The sequence below is a fragment of the Mus caroli genome, unplaced genomic scaffold (genome assembly GCF_978045245.1).
Source record: "Mus caroli unplaced genomic scaffold, Mus_caroli_1 scaffold_19, whole genome shotgun sequence".
Lineage (NCBI taxonomy): Eukaryota > Metazoa > Chordata > Mammalia > Rodentia > Muridae > Mus > Mus caroli.
In genome coordinates this window covers 35,413,321-35,434,879 of record NW_028227274.1, presented here as the reverse complement: position 1 = coordinate 35,434,879, position 21,559 = coordinate 35,413,321, and the positions used below count along the sequence as shown (strand labels likewise).

The 21,559-nt window shown below is 48.7% G+C and overlaps 1 long non-coding RNA gene across 1 annotated transcript; it reads right to left on the bottom strand.

Annotated features, from left to right (window-relative positions):
* Nucleotides 1–2,234: 2,234 nt before the first annotated feature.
* Nucleotides 2,235–19,696, bottom strand: LOC147000257 (uncharacterized). Its single transcript, XR_015046081.1, has 3 exons — nucleotides 19,632–19,696; nucleotides 10,458–10,646; nucleotides 2,235–2,363 (listed from the first exon to the last, which is right to left on the bottom strand). It is a non-coding gene; the product is annotated as an uncharacterized LOC147000257 (long non-coding RNA).
* Between the last annotated feature and the right edge of the window lie 1,863 nt (nucleotides 19,697–21,559).

Below are 21,559 nucleotides of genomic sequence, written 5' to 3'. Positions count from 1 at the left end.
GAGCACCCCCCTTAGTATGTCATAGCTGCTGAGAGAGGGCTTGTTGGGCCCATAGGTACTGCCTGTCATACCAGCCAGGGCAGTGTAGACTGACTAGGTGCTCTAAGGAGCCTTCACATCTTGGAGAGACATCAGTAAGAAAGCGTGTGAATGACAAATGAACTGTTAGAAGAAATAAGAGACCGCCTAAACCCAGAATTTGCTCGAGTACCTGAGGGTCCTCAGCCATCCTTTAATCTCTGCACTCCTATTGGAATTCTTATTAACAGATGAGATATGCTAAAAAATAAGTATGAAATATCAAGGACGCCCCACCGGATCTCCAGCCACATTCTCTGCTCACGGGCCTTTCCCTTGCATGGTTCTCTTCCTCTTCTCTCCCCAGAAAGGTCTTGTCCTTCAGGTGATGGGTCACCATGAAAGTTCTGGTGACCTACATACATACTCTTCCGATGACATGAAGTGTTCCTGTTCAGGTGCTTTGTGGTATTTAGATTTATTTATTGTATGTGTGTAGTAAATATGCATGCCTTGTGCCCATGGAGTTCAGAAAAGGGTGTCAGATCCCCTGGACCTGGAGTTACAGTTATAAACTGCCATCTGACTACTGGGAATTGGACCCAGCCAATGCTCTTAACCACTGAGCCATCTCTCCAGCCCTTTTGTCTGTGTTAATATTAGAATTGTATCGTATTGTGTTTTGATTATAGTTTCCTTCTGTCTGGAAACCCCCTCATATTCCCACACCACACACTCCCATCATAAGCCAGAAACAGGTTACTTCTGTTTGTCATTCTGATCTTAGCTTGTTTGCCATGACACCCCCGGCTCAGCACCGTGACTTGTGCGTCTCTTGGTGGGACACCAGTGGGTTTTGGCAGTTCACATTGGCAGCCCTGCCCTGACACCAAATAAGCACAGAGTGCACATCTGGTGATTTTCCAGATCAGTGGTTGTCGGTCTTCCTAATGCTGGGACCTTTTGATAGAGTCCCCCTCATGTTGTGGTGACCCCCAACCGTAAAATACTTTTGTTGCTGCTTTATAACTGTAATGCTACTATTATGGATTATACGGTAAACATCTGTGTTTTCTGATGGTCTTAGGTGGCCCGCGTGAAAAGGTCATTTGAACTCCGAGGGGCCGAGACCCACAGGTTGAGATGGGTAGAACCATCTCTGTTTCTGAGCTCTGGTTCCAGGGCTCAGAAGTTCCTAGTTGTCAGTGCATGGTCCCATTCCCCTAGTCCCCCCCCCCCCGCCCCCCCGCCATTGCTGTTCTTGCCCCCCCCCCCCCCCGCCAGATGCACAAAGGTATAGCAAGCTTCCCCCTCTTCCTGAGGAGACATTCTGTGCAGAAGCTCTAGGGCATTGGGGGAGGGGAAGCAGGAAAGGGCGTGGGGTCTGAGAACTTTGATGGATGGAGAGGAAAGGCACCAGGCAGTCCCCAAACCTGAATATCAGGAAGCTGTAAGCCTCACTGTGATAGTGGGGAAATGCTAAGTGCTTCCTGAAAGTATGTAGCCCCTCCCCTCCCCACCCTCTAGGTTCTGGTCTGGCTAAGGGCCTCCAAAGTCCCTATTTCTCCAACAAGCCTCTAGCACTGACACCCAAAAGGCAGACAGACTAAATTTCAAATCCCAGCTTTGATCCTTATTAGCTGTGCTGCTTTAGGGAGATTGCTTGGCCATTCTGAACTTCATTCCCGTATCCACTTAAGAACAGACCTCACGGGAGGAATGAGGGTTAAACAAAGCAACACCTCCAATACACCTGGTCCTGGGAAAATATACCAGCAATGTTAGCTGTTGTGCTCATCTTGTCAGACAGGTGGCACTCACAATGGGTGTCATGTGACATCCATTCCTCCACATTTTTCTTTTTGTTCTGTTGTGTTGTGCTTTCTTTTGTTTTTGTTTTGTTTTGTTGTTGTTTTTCTTTTGAGACAGGGTTTTTCTGTGTAGCCCCTGGCTATCTTAGAACTCACTCTGTAGATCAGACTGGCCTAGAACTCAGAGATCTGCCTGCCTCTGCCTCCTGAGTGCTGGGATTAAAGAAGAGAGCCACCGTATCCCCACTAGTCCCTCCCTCTTTTAGCCCAGCCCCTGGTTGAAGTGGACAACCCCAGAGGAAAGTAGATCATCAGCCTCGGGCAGAAACTCCACACTCCTGGCAATGCTCCGCTCTCCCCCTTTCGTCAGCAAAATGCCAGCCTGCCTGGGTAACTCACCTCACCCTTCTCCTTGGCTTTGGTACAGCAAGGGATGTGCTGGCACTCGGAATAGCAATTCTGCCCTAAGTGGTGCTTTCCAGCTGTGTGAACGTGGGTGACCTTCTTGGTTTCTCAGGGCTCCACCTCCTTCATCTGTAAGATGAGAATAATCATCATAGCTCCCACCTTCACTAAGCCGATGAGGAAACACATGGAGCCTATCTGGTACATTGGGGCTGGGCGGAAGAACAGTCTGATTGTTATCCTGTTATCTTATTTTGCCGGCAAGTTGGTTACATGGCAAATGGGGGGCAGGGGAACAGATCTGGTTGCTGACAGAGTCTGTGTTCTTTCTGAAGTCCAGCCTCAACATGGTCACAGCATTATTCCTATCTCAGGCTGGGGGACTGGCTCCCTCCTCAAATAAAGGAGGGATTCCCTTCTCATGGTACCCCCCAATCAAGAAATGCTCTGCCTCTTCCTGCTGTCTCTCATAGGGACCACTAATCTCAGAGTCATTGCCTGCAAAAAAAACCATCCTTTTTTGCGCTCTGGTGTCTGGGAAACACAGTCCTTATGGGCTGGGTGGATACTCAGGCGGGCTCTGTTCCCCACAGGCAGACAGAGTCCTGATCTGACTGTGAGACATGATAACAAGCTGGGTGGCTTCTGCAAGCTTTGCTCTACCTGTCTTCAGCTAGAAATGGTGGCTGATCCTTGGGGACATCTGACTGGCCTGAGTTTTATCCATAAGTTGACAACACCTGCCCTCATCCCTATGTCATCCAAAGAGCTGTCAGGATCCTGGAAGTGTGAGGGTCGTCTCTGTCATACATGGAAGGTGGTCCCATAGGAGTAAGTTGGGGGAATTATGGGTGGGGAAAGGACCCCCTGGCTCCCCACCTCCCACTATTTTTTCCAGGAGTGGATTTGGGGCCCCCACCTCCATCCAGGTGCCCAGAGGCCTGAGAAGCTGTCGAAAGCACTGAGCCTGATGTGTGTAACTGCAGGAGACGCCAGCTAGCTCCTCCAGATGCAGGCTAAAAATACAGAGAAGTGAGGTCCCTCAGTAATGGAGACTTTAAGAGCCTGTGACATGTGGCGACGGCTGTGTGGCCGCTAATGAGCTCCCAGCCGATCGATGCCCGAGACCCAAGTGAGCATGTGGGCCGGGAGCAGGGACGGGGTGTCACTCGGCATTTGTCCATCCTGGCTCAGAAACCTGGAGTATTGGTGTGGGCCAGGAGATCGGGATCAGCTTGAGTGACCTCTCAACACTCAAGTGGGGAAACTGAGGCCAAGTGACAGAAATGGGAGGGTATGTCATGGAAAGGCCAACAAGGGACCGTAACCAGATCTTCTTTCATTTCCTGCCCCATCCCCAGCTCTGTTTTCCAAAGTCCAGGACAGAGCTTTACAGGCCCCGCAAATGGATGAGAAGTGAGCATTGATTGAATGAATGAATGAATGAATGAATGAATGAGTGAGTGAATTAGTCACTATTTGTGCTACTGCATTATGGGAGCTCCTAGTCCAAGGGACTATAATTTAGTCTTCCTATTGCTCCAAGAGTACCCAGCACCAAGAAGATTCTCAGAAAGGATTTGCTGAATAAATGAATCTACCCCTTCTGTGGAGGCAAGGAAGCCCATGAAAATTGTGTCCAAGGTCTATTTTCATTGGTCACAATACGCAAAGAGGGTAGTCACACCTGCCAGAGAGAATAAATCACAGCGCAGCACAGCAGATGCCGCCTGAACTTGTTGCAGGCACAGCACTAAGAATTTGACACAAATGATCTCAGTCCTCATACCAACCCCGTGCTTAAGCTTAAGCTTTATACCCATTTTATACAGGGGAAACCGAATGGATTTCACAATGGTTCCTTGCCCTGGGTCATGCCTCGAAGGACATCAAGCTGGGATTCAAACGTAGGCCTGCCTGTCACTCCCTAACCACTGTACTACCCTGCCTTCCTACGGTACAGCAAGAGAGGACAGGAGAATTGTGGGCCAGAGAAATCCATGCAAGACAGAAGTGGGGGGAGAACACCCCCAGGACTCATAAAGTGTTTGATAAATTCCAGGAGAAGAATAGGAAGAAATAATGAGCATTTGTCAGAGTCTTTTATAGCCTGCAAGTCGCTTTCCCCTGCCTTCTCTCATCTGATCTTCACCGCAGGCCTGGGAGGAAGGTATTATCATTATCTACATTTTATTGGTGAGGAAAGGAAGGCATTCACACCTCCCAGCCTGGGCGGGTTGTGCTGTGCGAGCACCTCAGGGTGGGGTCAGTGGTGCAGTGATGAGGGCTGTCAGGACCAACTTCTCCCCTGATTGCGCCAGTTCACAGGGTAAGTGCAGGCTGAGGCTTGTGCTGGTTATAACCATGGGGGAAAGGCCAGCAGGGGTCATGGCCCTGCCAAAGAGATCTCTCCCAGAGACAGTGAGGGCACAGTGGCCCTTTCAGTCCCCAGGCCCTCACTGGCCTTTGAGCTGCCCATTCCTTTGGCAGCTCCTTTTTGTGCATTGTGGAAAGCAGGCAGGCATTAGCCAACAACACCACCACACTTGGCAGTGGGAAAACCAACTCTAATGGGAGAGTTCAATTGAGCTGAAGCCAGGCACGGTGGCTCATGCCCATAATCCCAGCAATCCGAAGGCAGAGACAGGAGGATGGCTGCAAGTTAGGGACTAGTATGGGTGACTTCATGAGTTCTGGGCTAACCAAGGGTACATAGCAAGACTCTGTCTCAAGAAAACAATACAAAAGCAAAGCAAAGAAGAAAGAAGCTTGCTTAAGAAGCAAAAGTTCGAGGCTTAAAGCACAGAAACCGTGTGTGGAAGGAGCCCAGAGTCTGCCACACTCTGCCGGCTCCTCTCACTAACTTGACCTTTTGAACATGTGGTCAAGGTTGGGTGGGAAGTTAATGTAGTGACACCCTCGTCCCCACAGGAAGCCTAAGTTCAGACCTGCTATAACAGAGAGCTGGATCCCGGCTCCTGTTCTGCTCCCAGCCCCATATCTCCAAAGGCCAGGAGCGCCAGGAGGTGGCTGCTGCACATTTGGAACCGCCTCAGTTTGCTCTAGGACTGATCCCGTTCTGCAAAAGTTTTACCATCTGTACTTTCTATACCAATTCAGATGAATGCATCTGAAAGACAACAACAACCCCCCCCCAAAAAAAAAAAACAAAACAACCAACTGCCATGTACGGTGATACACGACTATAATCCCATAACTTGGAAGATAGAACTTCAGGCTAGCCAGAGATACATAGTGAGATCTTGTCCCAAAATAACAACAAAACTCCGATCTATGCAAAAACGAGAGCCGAGATTTTGTGCGATTGCAATTTTTCATTTCCCAGTCCTGTGATTGAAAGGGGAAACCGAGAAAGAGCGCGCGCTCCTGATCCGGTTCAGACAGGCTTTCAGCATAGTCAAGCCCAGATGTAGGCCAGGTGCTGTGCTAGGATCTGAAGCTGCAGTGCTGGTCCCTGATGGCAGGCATTTCAGGCCCCTGCTGAGGAAGGAGGTGACTCTATTGACTGATGGGATGGCAGTGCAAACCTCAGCTCTGGGATCAGGCTGCAGTGTGCACCCTGTGGCTTTGAGCTCATGACTTGGGACACGTTCCTGGGCCTCTTTGTGACTCAGGTTTTTTACATGTGAAGTCGAAATAATGATGGTAACTTTCCCTGTGGGACTGAGTTAATTCACGCAGAGCACTTAGAATAGCACCATGCTCAACAGTGGAAACGGTGATGTGTCAATTGTCATAGGTTTTTTTTTTTTTTTTTTTTTTTTTTTTTTTAACCTTGGAAGTTGTAAGGCTTAAATAAGAAAACATTTGGGAAGCACTTAGCTCAGAGTAAGTGCTCAATAAAGGTAAGCTGCTATTATTTTTGTGATTAAGTAGCAATTGTCATTGCTGGCCAGGTGGATGGGAGGGAGGGAAGGAGAAGGATCCAAGGCAGAGAGGACAGCATATGCAAAGGCCTGCAGGCCAGACAGAGCCTGGTGCATTTGGCAAAGTCAAGAAGCTCAATTAGACTGGCGCACAGCCTGGGTTCCAGGAACGAGGCAAAAGAGAGCCTGGAAAGATGGAGGCCGAGGCTGGACCTGAGGGCGTCTGGAGTAGTGAGCCTCTTGCGCCCAATACACAGAGCCACTGTGTGTGCCTGGGCTGATGAAGTCTTGCCAGGGGCCACAGGGGACATGGCATGTGAGGGGGCTGCTGTGGGGCCAGTTCTGTCAAGCCCACTGCCGCTCGTTCAGGAACCACCAGCTGTCTGTCAATTAAGGAGTTTCAGTGCAAGAGGCTCACCTCTCTCATGTGATGATAAGTGTCACATCCGGGAACGATCAAAACAGTTCAGCGTCGGCAAAGCGTCTCGGGCTTCGCATTTGTGCTTTGGTGTCTAAGTGTAACTCGCTGTTCCCAAGACACCTGTGATTTGCTGGTCTCTGACAACCATTACCTGCTCAAAGCCTCTGCCTGCCACCCAGCCCACCTGGTAGCACCCTGCTCCTTGCACATCTGTTCATATAGTAGTTAATTTTACCTCCGACCAAAGGGCGGGTTAGACTCAGAGTCCAGCTGGAAAAGATGACCAAAGTTTAGAAAGCACTGCTACCACTTAAGAATGTCTACTCGATTGACGCTACTCTATGCCAGGTCAGCCTCACAGTGCAACCAAGTTCACACAGTTGATAAGTGTTTCTGAAGGCTAAGATTTGAATTCAGATCTCTGCCATTACAATCTGGACACTTGCTCCCAGACTAGGCTGCCTCTCTCTAGCTCACTGATTTCCTACCTTGCTGATCCTGAAAAGAAAAGCAAAGCTTGAGAGAGTTAGGATTTAACATAGGCAGATGGGTCGATATATGGCCGTCAACTTACCACGTCATGGGGGCTTCCTGAAAAGAGGACCCCCTAGGATGTGCCAATCAGCCAATGTTGGCCACCAAATCTCGGTCCCTGACCAGCCCCTCTCAAAGGCAATCCCCTGCTCAGCAGGAGCAACAGTAGCTTGGCTCCTTCAAGTCCCTTTCTGTGGTGACCTTTGGCTCCCATCAATTCTGGAGACAGGCTCCACATTGAGTTCATGCGTATCAAGCATCAATTCAGGGGCAATGCTGTTATTATCAGAACAGGTATAAACACGGCTTGTGTGTAAGGCTTAAGGGCCTCTGCCTGTTTCTGTGTTCCTTTCTCCATGTTCTAGGACCCTGAGGGGGTAGGAGCAAAGGACATGCAAGGCTTCCATTTATGGTGATTCCCTTACAGGCAACGCTCAGAGTCCTATTCCCTTTTGCCTGCTGGACTCCAGTGCTAAAAACAATATCTGTGCTGAATAACTATAGCCATAGGTGCTATTGTTAGTTGAGCTGCCCAGAGCCTTTCTTTTACAGAATCCTACTTGGCTCCGACAGTCACCACAGAAAGGAGGGATTAGAGACCTTCCCCCAGGCAAGGAAATTGAGGATTGGGAAGATTGTATCATGTGATACAAATCACAGCCAGGAGAAAGGGAGGGAGGATGCCACAGCCAGAACTCCTAGGCCCTTAGCCCATGCTCCTTACCCCCACCCCACATAGCCCCTTAGTAAAACCACTGGATTGGCAGAGGAGCCCTAACCCACCTCTAGGTTGGCTATACCACCTAAGCCCTCCCCACAATCCTTGGGCGCTTAGGTTTCTGCCCATGCTGCGTCCTTCCCTGGCTCACGACACTGTGCAAAGCCTCTCTCAACAAGGTTTATTATTTCTAATCTTAGAAGAGGAAGCTCGGTTCAAAGCCATTTCCAATTCCATTCAAGTCGAGCAACAGTTCTCACTTTGCCTCTCTGACCCACCCTCCCCAGCACCCCACCTCCTCCTCCAACTGGCGCCAACAACACGAGATAAATCTTCCCTCCGAAATATAATAGTTGTTCTTCCCTCTTCTCGTTGAAGCCTCTGCCAGGTAATTAGCATACGCTGACACCTTGATCGACGAAAAGAAAGGCATGAGATAATTCCCTTTTTCTTTAACCATTATAGTATGAAGCAGCCTTTCAATTTGCAAGTTACCCAATCCAGCATTCCTGCACGCAGCCCACCGTGTGACATGTTATTCTAGCTGATCCTACCATCTCTGGTATTCATCACCAACCTCAGGTCACACTTGATAGAGAAATTCTCCCTCTTCACTGTTGACAACTTACTGGTAGGAGAGGTAGCCAGGGTTCAGACTGGTTGGAAATGGCTGGATTGATGTGGCCATCCTTGGTTGAGCAACTCCGGCTGGTAGCCTGAGGCCTTGCAAAAGCCTCACTGGTCATTTTTGGAATCCCTCTCTTCTTCCCGTCTCTATGATTTGCTCCCCCAAAAGAGGCTGAACTTTGGCCAGACTCAAGGAGTAACAGAGACAGAAATTGGTACCAAGGTGACAGGCCTGACCATGCTGGATTTTGGAGGAATCTGGAAGATTTGGGGACTTTGGATTAGAAAAGCAATTGAGAATACTGTGACGGAGGCTCAGCAGGCCATTCTAGTACAAGCCTGAACAGCAGCAGTGTTGACAGCAAAATGGACTATGGAGGCCCAGCTCAGACGTGTTGGGGGTCTGGGGGGACAATATTAGCAATTGGGCTGGAGACCACTCTTGTGATGCTTTGGCAAAGAATGCAGCAGCTTTCTGCTCTCAGCCTAATAATCTGCCTGAAGCTAAATTGAAAGGTATTGGATTAATGTTCTTAACAGAGGAGACTTCAAGACAGCCTAATATTGACTCTCTTGTGTGGCTATTTGTAATCACTCTTCTGGGGGGAGGATACAATGAAAAAGTGCAGGTGGGGCTAAAAGAAATACAAAGTGTACAGTCGGAGGGGGGGGGGGAGCACCAGGAAATTTAGTGTAATGTTGAGGCCAAGGTCTGTGCTGAAAGAGGTGAGAAGATTAAAGAAAAGCTACTGAGAAATGGAATGACAGGAAAGCTGCTCTGGGGTGAGACCCCACCCAACCAAGCCACCAACTCATAAAAATGAAAGGCCTGAGGAATTTTGTTGGCTCCTAAAAGGTAGCAACAAAGAGAGTGGCTGCAAAGGTTTATTCAAGGTTGAGGTTGGGGGCACAGGTTCCAACCCAAGTGGGCAACTGAACTGGGCAGCATCTGCCAGGAGGTTCTGGTTTGAAAGACATGAAGGAGCTGGGCAGTGGTGGCGCATGCCTTTTAATCTCAGCACTTGGGAGGCAGAGGCAGGCAGATTTCTGAGTTCGAGGCCAGCCTGGTCTGCAGAGTGAGTTCCAGGACAGCCAGGTTCTACACAGAGAAACCCTGTCTCAATAAAAAAAAAAGGAAGGAAGGAAGGAAGGAAGGAAGGAAGGAAGGAAGGAAGGAAGGAAGGAAGGAAGGGAAGGGAAGAAAGAAAGAAAGAAAGAAAGAAAGAAAGAAAGAAAGAAAGAAAGAGAGAAAGAGAGAAAGACACGAAGGCTACATGAGTAAAGAGGTTATAGAATCTCCCCCATGGTTACGGAGAACTTCTGAAGCCAGCTGTGTGGCAAGGGAGTCCCTGCATGCAGGCCCTAGGATGCTGTGTTGTGAAACCACGAAAGTGAAGCCTAGATTTCACTGAGACTCTAGGATATCGGAGATGTCGTAGTCATGAGATATCTGCCAAGGAGCACTACACACAGGGAGTGGAATGAGCCCTGGAGAGAGAACTATGCTGGAGTCAGCAAGTCCAGAAGGGCAGAGCCATCTAAGCCCTTTATCGTCAGAGTAGAGTGATATGATTTGGAGTTTGCCTGATGGGTTTTGATCTTGCTATGGGCCAGTATTTCCTTACTCTGCCTCTTTCCCTCCCTTTTGGTGATGGTAATGTATAACTGTGTGGAGACTGTAATTTGCTTTTTGATTTTATAGGGGATTATAATTAAGAGATTGCCTTGAGTCTCAGAAAAGACTTTGGACTTTTAAATATGTTGAGATTGTAAGACTATGGAGACTTTTGAAGTTGGACTAAGTGCATTTTGCATTATGATATGGCCAGGAACTTATGAGGGGAGGTTTGCAGAGTAGAATGTAGTGGTTTGAATGAGAATGGCCTCCAAAGGCTCATGAGTTTGAATGTTTGATTCCCAGTTGGTGGAACTACTGGAGAATGATTAGGGGGTGTGGCCTTGTTGGAGGAGGTGTGTCTGTAGGGTGGGCTTTGAGGTTTCAAAATAGTTCTGTAATTCCCAGTGTCTTTCTCTACCTCCTACTTGAGGATCAAGACGTGAGCGCTCAGCCGTCCCCACCACCATGCCTTCGCTCTGCCGTCATGGACTCCAGTCCTCTGAGACTGTAAGCTTCAAGTCAAACACTTTCCTTTATAAGCTGCTCTCATCATGGTGTTTGGTCGCAGAAGTAGAAGTGTGACTGTGATGGCAAGCAGCTGGATCATCTATTTGACAAGAGAGAGGAAAAGTTAGCTGGACCAGCCAGCCAGCCAGTGCCTCCCAAGGCCAGGGCCTATGCATCATACATCTGAGTAGAAGCTAAAAGCAGAGGCACTTGGATAACCCAGAGGCTGCCCAAGGAAACCTCTCGACCCCATCTTTCCAGTGCCTTCCTAAAGAGCAGGTCCACTCGAGGCAAGAGACTGAGATGCCTCAATTTCTCTTCTTCTTGGTTTGTCCTTGGGGCCCTCTTCTTTAGTAAAACAGGTTCTGGATACCCACTGTAGGCCCAGAGCTGGGGTGAGAGCTGGGTCAAGGCCTGGAAGACAGCCTCTGCCAATGCAAACATCCCTCCTTCATCTAAGGCAGGGTAAGTGAGGCTAGGCATGGTGGTCCATGTCTGAAATTCCAGCAGTCAGGAGGCTGATTCCAGACCAGCCTAGCCTGCTACCTGGCAAGATCCTGGCTCTCTTGATTTTCTCCCTTCCTTCCTTCCTTCCTTCCTTCCTTCCTTCCTTCCTTCCTTCCTTCCTTCCTCCCTCCCTCCCTCCCTCCCTTCCATTCTTCCTTCCTTCCTTCTTTCTTTCTTTTCATTCTTGAGACCAGGTCTCTTTCTGTAGCCTTTGCTATTCCTAGAACTCTCTATGCCTCCTAAATGTTAGATTAAAAGTATACACCACTCATCTTTATATTTTTATTTTTTAAATATTAATTTTTATCATTCATTTATTTTTATTTGCTTCTTGGTTGGTTTTTTTTTTTTTTTTTTTTTTTTTGAGACAGGGTCTTACTATATAGCCCTGGCTGGAGCTCACAGAGATCTGTCTGCTTCGGCCCTCTACTGGAATTAAGGGTATGTGGCACCACATTAGACTCTATCTATCTATCTATCTATCTATCCATCCATTTATCCATCTGTGTGTATGTAGTTGTGTGTGTATGTATGTGCTCATGTGTGCCTGTGTGTATATATGTGTGTAAGCCACATGTGTACAGGTGCTCTCCAAGTCCAGAAGAGGGAACCTAATCTCTTGGGGCTAGAATTATAAGTGGTTGTGAGTAGTCTGATGTGGTGCTGGAAACTGAACTCAGGTCCTCAGGAAGAGCAGCTGTTTGTTTGTTTGTTTGTTTTTTAAGATTTATTTTATTTATTTTATGTGTATGAGTACACTGTAGCTGTCTTCAGACACACCAGAAGAGGGCATCAGATCCCATTACAGATGGTTGTGAGTCACCATATGGTTGTTGGGAATTGACCTCAGAATCTCTGGAAGAGCAGTCAGTGCTCTTAACCACTGAGCCATCTCTCCAGCTCTAACGCTGACTTTAAAAGGGGAGAGTATATGAGGTTGGAGAGATGGCTTTGTGGTTAAGAACACTGGCTGCTCTTCTAGAGGGTCTGAGTTCAATTCCCAGCATCCATATGGCAGCTCACAACTCTGTCTGTGACTTCAGTTCCAAGGGATCTGACACCCTCACACAGACACAGCAACAATGTACAGAAAACTAGAGAAAGTACCCAAGGAGCTAAAGGGATCTGCGACCCTATAGTTGGAACAACATGATGAACTAACCAGTACCCCGGAGCTCTTGTCTCTAGCTGCATATGTATCGAAAGATGGCCTAGTCGGCCATCACTGGAAAGAGAGGCCCATTGGACTTGCAAACTTTATATGCCCCAATATAGGGGAATGCCAGGGCCAAAAGAATGGGAATGGGTGGGTAGGGAAGTGGGGGGCGCTATGGGGGACTTTTGGGATAGCATTGGAAATGTAATTGAGGAAAATATGTAATAAAAAATATTAAAAATTAAAAAAAATAATGTACAGAAAACAAACAAAACAAAGAACAACAACAAATCTCTAAAAAGGGGAGAGGATAAAAAGTATTTGTTTTTATAATTTAAAAAATGGGTCTAGAGACATACATAATACCCATAGACATAAAATAAAATAATTAAAGAGCTAGATTTTTAAAAATCTTAAAATTCTTTGACTTTTTTTTGTTTGTTTGTTTTTTGTTGTTGTTGTTGTTGTTGTTTTTCGAGACAGGGTTTCTCTGTGTAGCCCAGGCTGACCTCGAACTCAGAAATCTGCCTGCCTCTGCCTCCCAAGTGCTGGGATTAAAAGCGTGCGCCACCATCATCCGGCTCTTTGACAATTTTATATACTTATATAATGTAGCTTGATCATCCAACTATATCCCCCTGTTCCCCTGAAACAACTCCCAACAAATCCCCCACCCACTTCATATCTCTCTCCCCTCTCTTCTCTCTCTCTTTCTTCTCTCTCTCTCTCTCTCTCTCTCTCTCTCTCTCTCTCTCTCTCTCTCCATCTATCTCTTCCCCATTGAGTCCAGTTGGTGCTATCTGCCTGGCTGTTGAATGATTTTGTTGGCTCCGCCTTGTGGAAGGAACCACATCAACTGTGGGCTTATGAGTGTAAAGGCCACGTCATGTTCAGAAGCCAAGTGTCACAGCATCCCTCCCCATTCTCCAGCTTCGGGTAAGATAAAGGAACTGACCTGAGGACCCACACCACCAACCATCTACTCTGTCCATTCTAACGGCTTAGGATACAGTGACCTTGTGGAGTTCTTACCTGTGTTAGACATTCTCTCAGGAGATGAGTGCAAGACACACAGCCGGAGCCCAGCTGAGCCCCATTAAGCCTGTTTCTCCTGCTTCCCAGGGTCTTCTGGGACTTCCAGATATCTCATCAACCCCCACCCCCAATTTCTTTTTTACCTTGCTTTCCTACCCCAGCCTGTACCATTCACACATGGAAATCAGAGTGACTTTAAAGAGACTTACACAAATAAGATTACAGCACTTATATTTTTGTTGTTGTTTTTAAAAATCCTCTATAAAGACGACAGTGTGGGGGTGTCCTGATTCTAAATACATAGTTGGACAATATGACCTGGCTCAGCCCTCTGTTCAGGCCTGGTGCCCCAGGTGTCGCAGTACCATTGGCAGACAGCCTCCTCTGGACTCCCCGCAGTCAAAATCACATCAGACTTAGAACACGACCTCATCCAGGATCTTTATATCCACAGCTGATGCATGACATAGAAGAGTGACCAGCAGTCCAGCTCCAGACACTCCTGAAAGATGATCTAGTTCTAAATCAGCCAACAAAGTCTGATTCTGGACCTCGAGCACAAGTCCCCACAGTGCACATCCCTGTGTCCATTTCTCCTGCACAGGGACTGAACCCAAAGAACAGCTAAACAGATTCTATGTTCAAAAACAAGACCAAGTGCACAACACAAAACATCCCACTGGCCTTCTTCAGCAATGCGAATGCCTATTTTATAAGTACAAATACATGTTTTTTTATCTTTATGTTTTGACGGGGTCTCCCCCTGGCTGGCCTTGAACTCGCAATGTAGTCAAGGTTGGCCTCAAATGTCTGGCTCTTGCCTCAGCCTCCCTTATAGGCACAATCCAGCATGCCAAGCTATAAATATATCTTTATAAGATATATGCATTGAAACAGGGTTTCTTGTAACCCAGGCTAGCCTGGAACTCATAGGTAGTAAAGGATAACTTTGAATTTATAATCCACCTGCCTCCTCCTCTAAGGTGCTAAGACTACAGGCATTTGCCACCAAGCTAGATTTATGTTGTTCTGAGAACCCAGACCAAGGCCTGGTGCATGCCAGGTTAGCTATGTAGCTACCTCATTAGCCTTATTTTGGCTTTTGAGACAAGGTTTCACTATGTAGTCGAGGCTGGTCTCAGCCCCCTGAAAGCCAAGATTATGGGTGGGCATAACAATATCTGGTAAATATATACTTGCCCCCAGAAAAGCCTTGCATACTCTGACCCTTGCATGTATTTCTCATCTCCTGCCACTGAAGTTGTACCCTATTGCCTTGTTTGAAATGTCAACTTGTATCACTCTCTGCTTTTCTGTCTTAGTATTTATTATTTATCACACACACACATGTACAAGTGAATGCATGAGCGCGCGCGTATACACACACACACACACACACACACACACACACACACACACACCGGAGAACAAAGCTCATGGAAGCAGGAGTTCTGCCTGCCTAGCTCCTACAGCTCATCAGTGCCGGGTGGGCACATAGCGGCTGTATCTACCATACTATGTTGAAACTCTGGAAACTGAATTGATATAAAATGAACTCGTGGAAGAAGGGATAAACAAAGCCGTGCCCACCAGCTGGCTCCTCTAAAAGCCATTTTACTTTCAGGAACCTCACTTCTCTCTGGTGACCTCTCCAGGGGTCCAAGACCATGTGTCCGTTCTTTGAAACTCCTACACCTCAGATCGGACTCTCCAATCCTCTCTGAAGTCTGTGGTTACAAGCCAGCCTCTGTAAACCTCAAGCCCACCTTTTATTTACAGGCAACACTGACACTGGAAAGCCCCTCCCTGCAAAGTGAGATGCCTGGTAATAGCTTGCCCAGTGGTGGTTCTGCTCCTCAGAACCTAACCTTTCAGGACGGGGCTAACGCTGAATATTCAGAGTCCACTGCCCAACACTTCAGAGATACCTGAAAAACTAAAAACTGCAGCCTGGGGTGTAGCTTAGTGGCAGAATACTTGCCGGGCATGCGCAAAGTCCTGAGTTTGAATCCTAGAACTACAAAAATAATTGAGTAAATAAAAACCATCAAACAGTGAATTTATTACTTCCCCTCCCCCACATAAGCAAACCTAGGGGCTGACGTGGATGTGGAGAGGAAGACAGCGGCTGTGCTCTGAGGCTTCGTGTCCAGTTGCCTGGATTTGTCTTCTCCTTCCTCTGCCTCACCATGTGTCTCTCTCACGTGATAGGTGGAGGTAGGGAAGGATGTCTGTGGCAGTATCACTTTATGTCTGTACCTCGCCCCCCACCCATACCTAGATTCAAGCTACCCTGTGGTCTCTCCTCCTGAGAACCTGTGACTAAACCTCAACCTTTGCCCTGGGTCCGCATTTTCACTCTAGAATCAGCCAGGTCCGGCCTCCGTACAGCCCGTTACACCTCATACCATATTGTTTTCTCCCTTTCCTGACTGTCTCCTACGCATATGGACCAAATCAATTTTCTGGGCGTTTGCTTCCTTCCAGGCCAGCCTTTTATCAGATTGCATCTCGGGTCACTATTTCACCTACAGGCCAGATCTCCCCAGACCAGCAACAGTGGAACTCACTTGGTACCCTCACAAAGGCTTGCCATTTCTTTCATCTCTCTCTCTCTCTCTCTCTCTCTCTCTCTCTCTCTCTCTCTCTCTCTCTCTCTATGTGTGTGTGTGTGTGTGTGTGTCTTCATAATCACCCCCAGACAGTGGCGGGATGCAACCTCCCCACTCTGAAGATGAAGCAACAAAGGCTGAGAGATGCTGAGATCAGTAACAGTCATCCTAGCCCATTCTCCTTCCCAACTCAGTAATTGGCACCACCAACCACCAAGACACCAGAAACAAGCAACAGTCATGCCCACCATCCTTCACCTTGTCCTTTCTTCCACAGCTAAGTGGTTCCCAACCATGCAGATGGGACTGAAGCACTTCTCAGGCAGCCCACCCTCTCCAGAAATCTCTCTTTGGTGGATGTGAGTTGAGCACACACACACACACCGCCCTCCCATCACCCAGTAGGTATGCTCGACAAGATCTCTCTCCCTGCCTTCAAGATGGCCCCGCCCATTCTCTACATTGTACCACTTGTGTTTCTCGGGCACATATGAATTCAACCCACTCATTCAACAAATCACTACTGAGAGGTTACAGTGTGCTAGGCACTGCCTGGATACAAGGATGTAACAATGTAACAAACAAAGGCATTGTCTTCCTGCAGCTTGCAGTCCAAGGTGAGGGTCCTGTGGTAAGTAGTCAAGTAAACTTGGAATGTTCCTTAGTGTTTTCTAGTGACAAGTGCGAGCACTTGGGCAGGAGGTAGGCTTGCTCTACGAGGTTGGCCTCACTGCACCTATGCCTGAATGGGTGATGGGGAGACCTAGTGTTGCTGACACCTGCATCTGGACCAGGCAGATAGAATATCCAGTGCAAATCCTGAGCAGGAACTTCCTCACAAGCTCACACTTAAGCTTGTAAAGGGCACAGACACCAGCAGGGCTGGAGGAATGAGAGGAGAGGCGGGGGAGGGGACAGGATTACCATCCAGCTCTAGGCCAGCTCAGGCTACATAGTCTAGGCCAGCCTGAGCTACAGAAAAAGGCCAAAACCAAGGGGGAAAAGCCAGTGAGACAAATCAGCAGCTGAAGACATTGGTCCCCAAGATTGAAATTGATCCCCAGGAATCACAGGGTTAAAGGAGCAAACCAACCCCCATAAAGTTGCTCTCTGACCTCTACGTATATATCATAGCATGCTTGATATATATGAGCTCATTGAATAAATAAATAGTTGTAATTTTTTTTTTTTTAAGAGGAGAGGAGTAGATTTGGCAATGGGCCTCACCTCACAGCGTCTGCCAATCACCATGAAAATTCTGGCTTTGCAGTCCAGTGAGAGGTAAGGTCACTGGGTGGCAGTGACACCATCTACCTTCAGAGTGGGGAGTAGACAGCAGGGGATATGGGCCAGGAAGCCATTGTAGCAGTGCAGGAGAAAGATGGTGACAGCACAGGCCAGAGCGCTGCCCGTGGAAGTGGCAAGAGATGGTGGGATGCTCTATAAGTTCTGACAGTGGCACTGACAATGGCTGCTGCGGAGCTGCATGTTAGGTGTAAAATGAGGAACCAGAAATGACATCAAGGATGATACAGATCTGACGCCCCCCCCCCCCCACACATACACACCCTGCTGTGCTTAGGTTGGTCTAGACCCTTTGCCAAGGAGTATGAGGGACTTCCTGATTTCACCCCTGCCCCATGGATCTGATCTTCTCATACCAATGAGTATCAATACCGAATGTTAACCTCATTCATTTCCACATAAACCCAATGATGGGAGTGTTGGGATTAGCCTTTCATTGTGAATATACCCACGTACCAGGAGAGGAAAGTAAGCTACAAAAAGGCTAAATAACTAGATCTGGTCACAAAGACAGAAAATAGGAAACTCAAGATTTGAACTCGGGATTACTGTTTGTTTGTTTGTTTGTTCTTTTCATTCTTGTTTTGAGGGCTGAAGCTTGAGACTTGGCAGCTTGTGAGCTTGCTACGTAGGCCAGGCTAGCTTCCAACTCAGAGATCTGCCTGCCTCTGTTTTCCAGTGCTGGGATTAAATGCATGCGCCACCACACTCATCCCAGGACTACTCCTCTAAGCACCACCGTGGGAGACTTCTCCAGGCAGCCATGACTTCACTCTCTTAACCTCGGCGTCCTCTAAATAGACAAATGCCCAGACACGCCTCATCTGGGCCTGATGAAATTGCAGTCTGAGAAGCCATGGGTGCTGGGGTACTCTTCTCTATGGCCTGATGTTGCCATTCTTGTTTTGTCTTGGCCCTTAAGGCTCTGTGGCAGGTCATACACAGGAGTGCAGGGGCCATTTCTGCTCTCACAGCTGAATCCAGAGGGAAGAACAGAGCCTGGCACACAGGCCTTGGTAATGACCTCAGACTGATAAGCCCAGCAGAGCAGCAGGCATTCTATCTCTTAAGGCAAGCTCACACCCTCTCTGCCAGTCTGGGGGGGGGGGGAGGAGGGGTCTGTTCCCTAGATACTTAGAGACGCTTCCAGGCCCCCTAGATACTTAGAGCCGCTTCCGATGAGCACTTTCTTTGCACTTCATTGAACTTTACATAATGCACTAACACCCAAACACCGGACATGAATATGATGATCTCCATTTTACAGGTAAGGAAACTGAGCCTTTCTCAAATTCAGCCGACTCCTAGTCAGAATGCAGCTGTGGGTTGCTAATCACCTTCTTTCTGATGCATCGAACCTGACTTAGGCAAAGCCTGATACAGAACCCACTAGTCAACAAGTGAGCAAAGTTGCAGTCCACAGTGAAGGCGGAGCGAAGGGCTCTTCTCCTCCTGCCTCAGCCCTCATTCATTCATCTCCCCTTCGCGCCCTTAATAAAAGCCGGGAGATTGACCGATGGAAGGGGCTGATTTCCCCGGGAGAAAAGCATCCTTTACACAAGAACATTCAAACAGGATCAGAATTCGTCCGCGAGGCACAGGCTTCAGAAGACAGCTGGGGACGGAGAGTTGTTGGGAGAAGGAGGTGCAGAGGGAGGGGGAACAATCTTTTATTTATTTATTTTCCTCTAGGAGCCTTCACCTTTCATTAAAACAGCCTCCGGATGTAGGTGCAATCAAACATTCATTAGACAAGCAAGGTACATTTAAGAAAAAGCTAACAACGCCCAGCGCGCGCACACATCCACACATGCAGCAATAATCAATCTGCGAAATGAAACCAGTCCTTCAGGCGAGAAAAACAGACCGTGTTCCTCCGCACCCGGCTCCCCAGGCCCTGCGTCCCCGTCCCTCCCACAATCCCGCACCTGCGGGGGTGGGGGGCGCCCCATTCTCCTGCCTCTGAAGCCGGACAAAAGTGTGTGTGTTTGGGGGGTGGAGGGTTGCTCCCTTCCAGCCTGGCTGCTGAGCCTTGGCAAGGTTTTCCACGACCCGAAGCTCACAGAGTTCGCGCATTTGTCCCCAACCCCAGGCTCAGAGGTTGAGTTCATCCCTCGCCCAACACAACCCTCTGCAGTGGGGCAGGGGCCGGATAACCCGCAAGGTTGACTCCCTGCTCTGTCAATCAGGAAGGGCTTCCCGGAGGAGGGGATTGCGGCGGAGCGGGGGAATGGGGGTAAGGAAGCGACTTGACAGATGGGGAGTGGGAGGCTCTTCCCAGCATTTGGGGCTGCGTGGGTGGAAGGAGTCTAGGCTGGGTGGGGGATGGAGGGGCGCTGGGCTGCAGAGACAGTCCTTGGAGCAGGAACGGGGGCTGGAGTGGGGGTGGGCGTGTGAACCGGACGGAGGGGAAAGAAGGTAACCCCCAAAGGTGGAGGCGGGGAGAGGGGGCGGCCACGGCCGAACTCACCCTGGAGCCTGCGAAGGCGTTGCGTGCCCAGCGCCTTGCACAAGGGCGCCCCCTGATGGCAACTCGGAAGCCAGACATGGTTTCTATTTTCTGAAAGAAAAATAATCGGTTTAGCGAATCCTTTTTTATTTTTCCTTTTTTTTTTTTTTTTTTTAATTTTGAGACAAGGTCTCATGTAGCTCAGGCTGGCTTCGAATTCTCTATATTGCAAGGGGTGACTTTGAACTTCTGATCTCCTTACCTTCACCATCCCAGTGCCCGGGTTGTAGCATCACACACAGTTTAAATTTAACCAGATACATACAAGTCCCCACTGGCCTGAGATCGCCCTTCCAGAGGTATTCCAAACCCATTTTACAGCTCAGAGAATTGAGGCCTGCGAGGTCATTGAGGCTGATCTGAAAGAGGCAGGACTCTAATCTATGGATTCGTTCACTCAACATGTAAGCCCCTCTTGCATGCAGGAGATACATTAGAGGACACAAATGACCAGGTCCTTAGCATCCTGGGGCTTATAGTCTAGGTGAGGAGACTTAGACTATAGAGTCTAATGGGATAAATAATGTCCAGCTGAGGAGTAAATAAATCTGTGTGGAGCTAGGCAGGGACTACCCGTCCTCAGCCTGCCTCCCCTTCACCGCTCCCTAGGGGACCAGGATGTGTCAACTTTGGCTTCAAGACAGGCTACAAAGGAAGGTGGCTCTGGGTGTGGGATTAAGATGGAGGGTGCAGGCCCCAAGGCCAAAACTCTCCCAACCCCAGTGGCGGCTCTCACGGTCAGCCATCAGCAGCACCTGCTGCCTCAGGCTCTCCCACCGTGAGCAAGCTGCTGAATTATTTCCTATCCCAACCCGAGGAGGTTTTAATCTGTCTTTATACAGCAGCCGCGCTGCCTGCGCTGCTGTTATTACTGAGTTTTCTGTACACTGATCCTGCCTCTCCTGGCAGCTCAAACCAAAAGGAAGGTTCTGAGATGAAGCCGGGAGGGGCCCCCCCAACTCTGGAAAAATTTATGGGAACACCAAGGCTTGATGTGGGCAGGAGCCTGGAGCACTCAGGCAACAGACATCATAAGCCAGGATTTCAGCCCTGCCCTCGAGGCTGGGCTGCAGTCAGAGTGCGGGATTTGGGTGTGAAGGGACTGAGTCTATAGTCTACATTCTGAGCACAGAAGAATGAGGCTATGCCGCAGAACCACAGCTTGGGCAGCTTTGCAGCTCCAAGCAGAGAGATGGAAGGAGAGGAAGAAGCTGAACGGAGCATAGTAGGCTAGCAGCTGCCTGTAATCCCAAAACTCTGGGAGACAGGGTGGGGGTGGGGTGGGGGCTAGAAGCAGGAGATCAATGGAAGTGTAAGGTCAGCCTGGTCTACATAATGAGTTCCAGGCCAGCTAGGGCTACATAGTAAATCCCATCTGAAAGAACTGGAAAGAACTGGAAAACTCTAGTTCTAGGTCTGTGGTTTACAGTTTAGGCTCCCAAGGGTCAGCTGCTTCCACTCACTTACAAAATGGGAGTGGCTGCTCCATCTACCGCTGGTTGGTCTCTGCACAGCACTTCACCAAGCATGAATGTCTGTAGCATGGGAGGAGGAGGCCTGGGCTCTGCTCCCTGGAGAGATTGTTTATGCAGCTTAGGCAGACAGAGGTGGCAGGCCCACGTGAGGGGCTATTACTGTTGAGTCACAGCTCACAGATGCTAATAAAGGTGTGAGAAGATGTGTGGAGGCATCAGGCAGACACACATGCCCAGTTGCTCCCACAGTCGGCCCGTGACAGACACACTCAGTCTCTGACAGCTGTCCGGGCTTGCAGCTGAGGTAACTCTCCCCGCCTTCAGCCCCGCCTGACAGTGGAGAATGTGGGACACGGGTTTCCATTTGCTGTTTTTTTTTTTTTCACCCTATGGTGCTAGTGGACACTTGAGTCT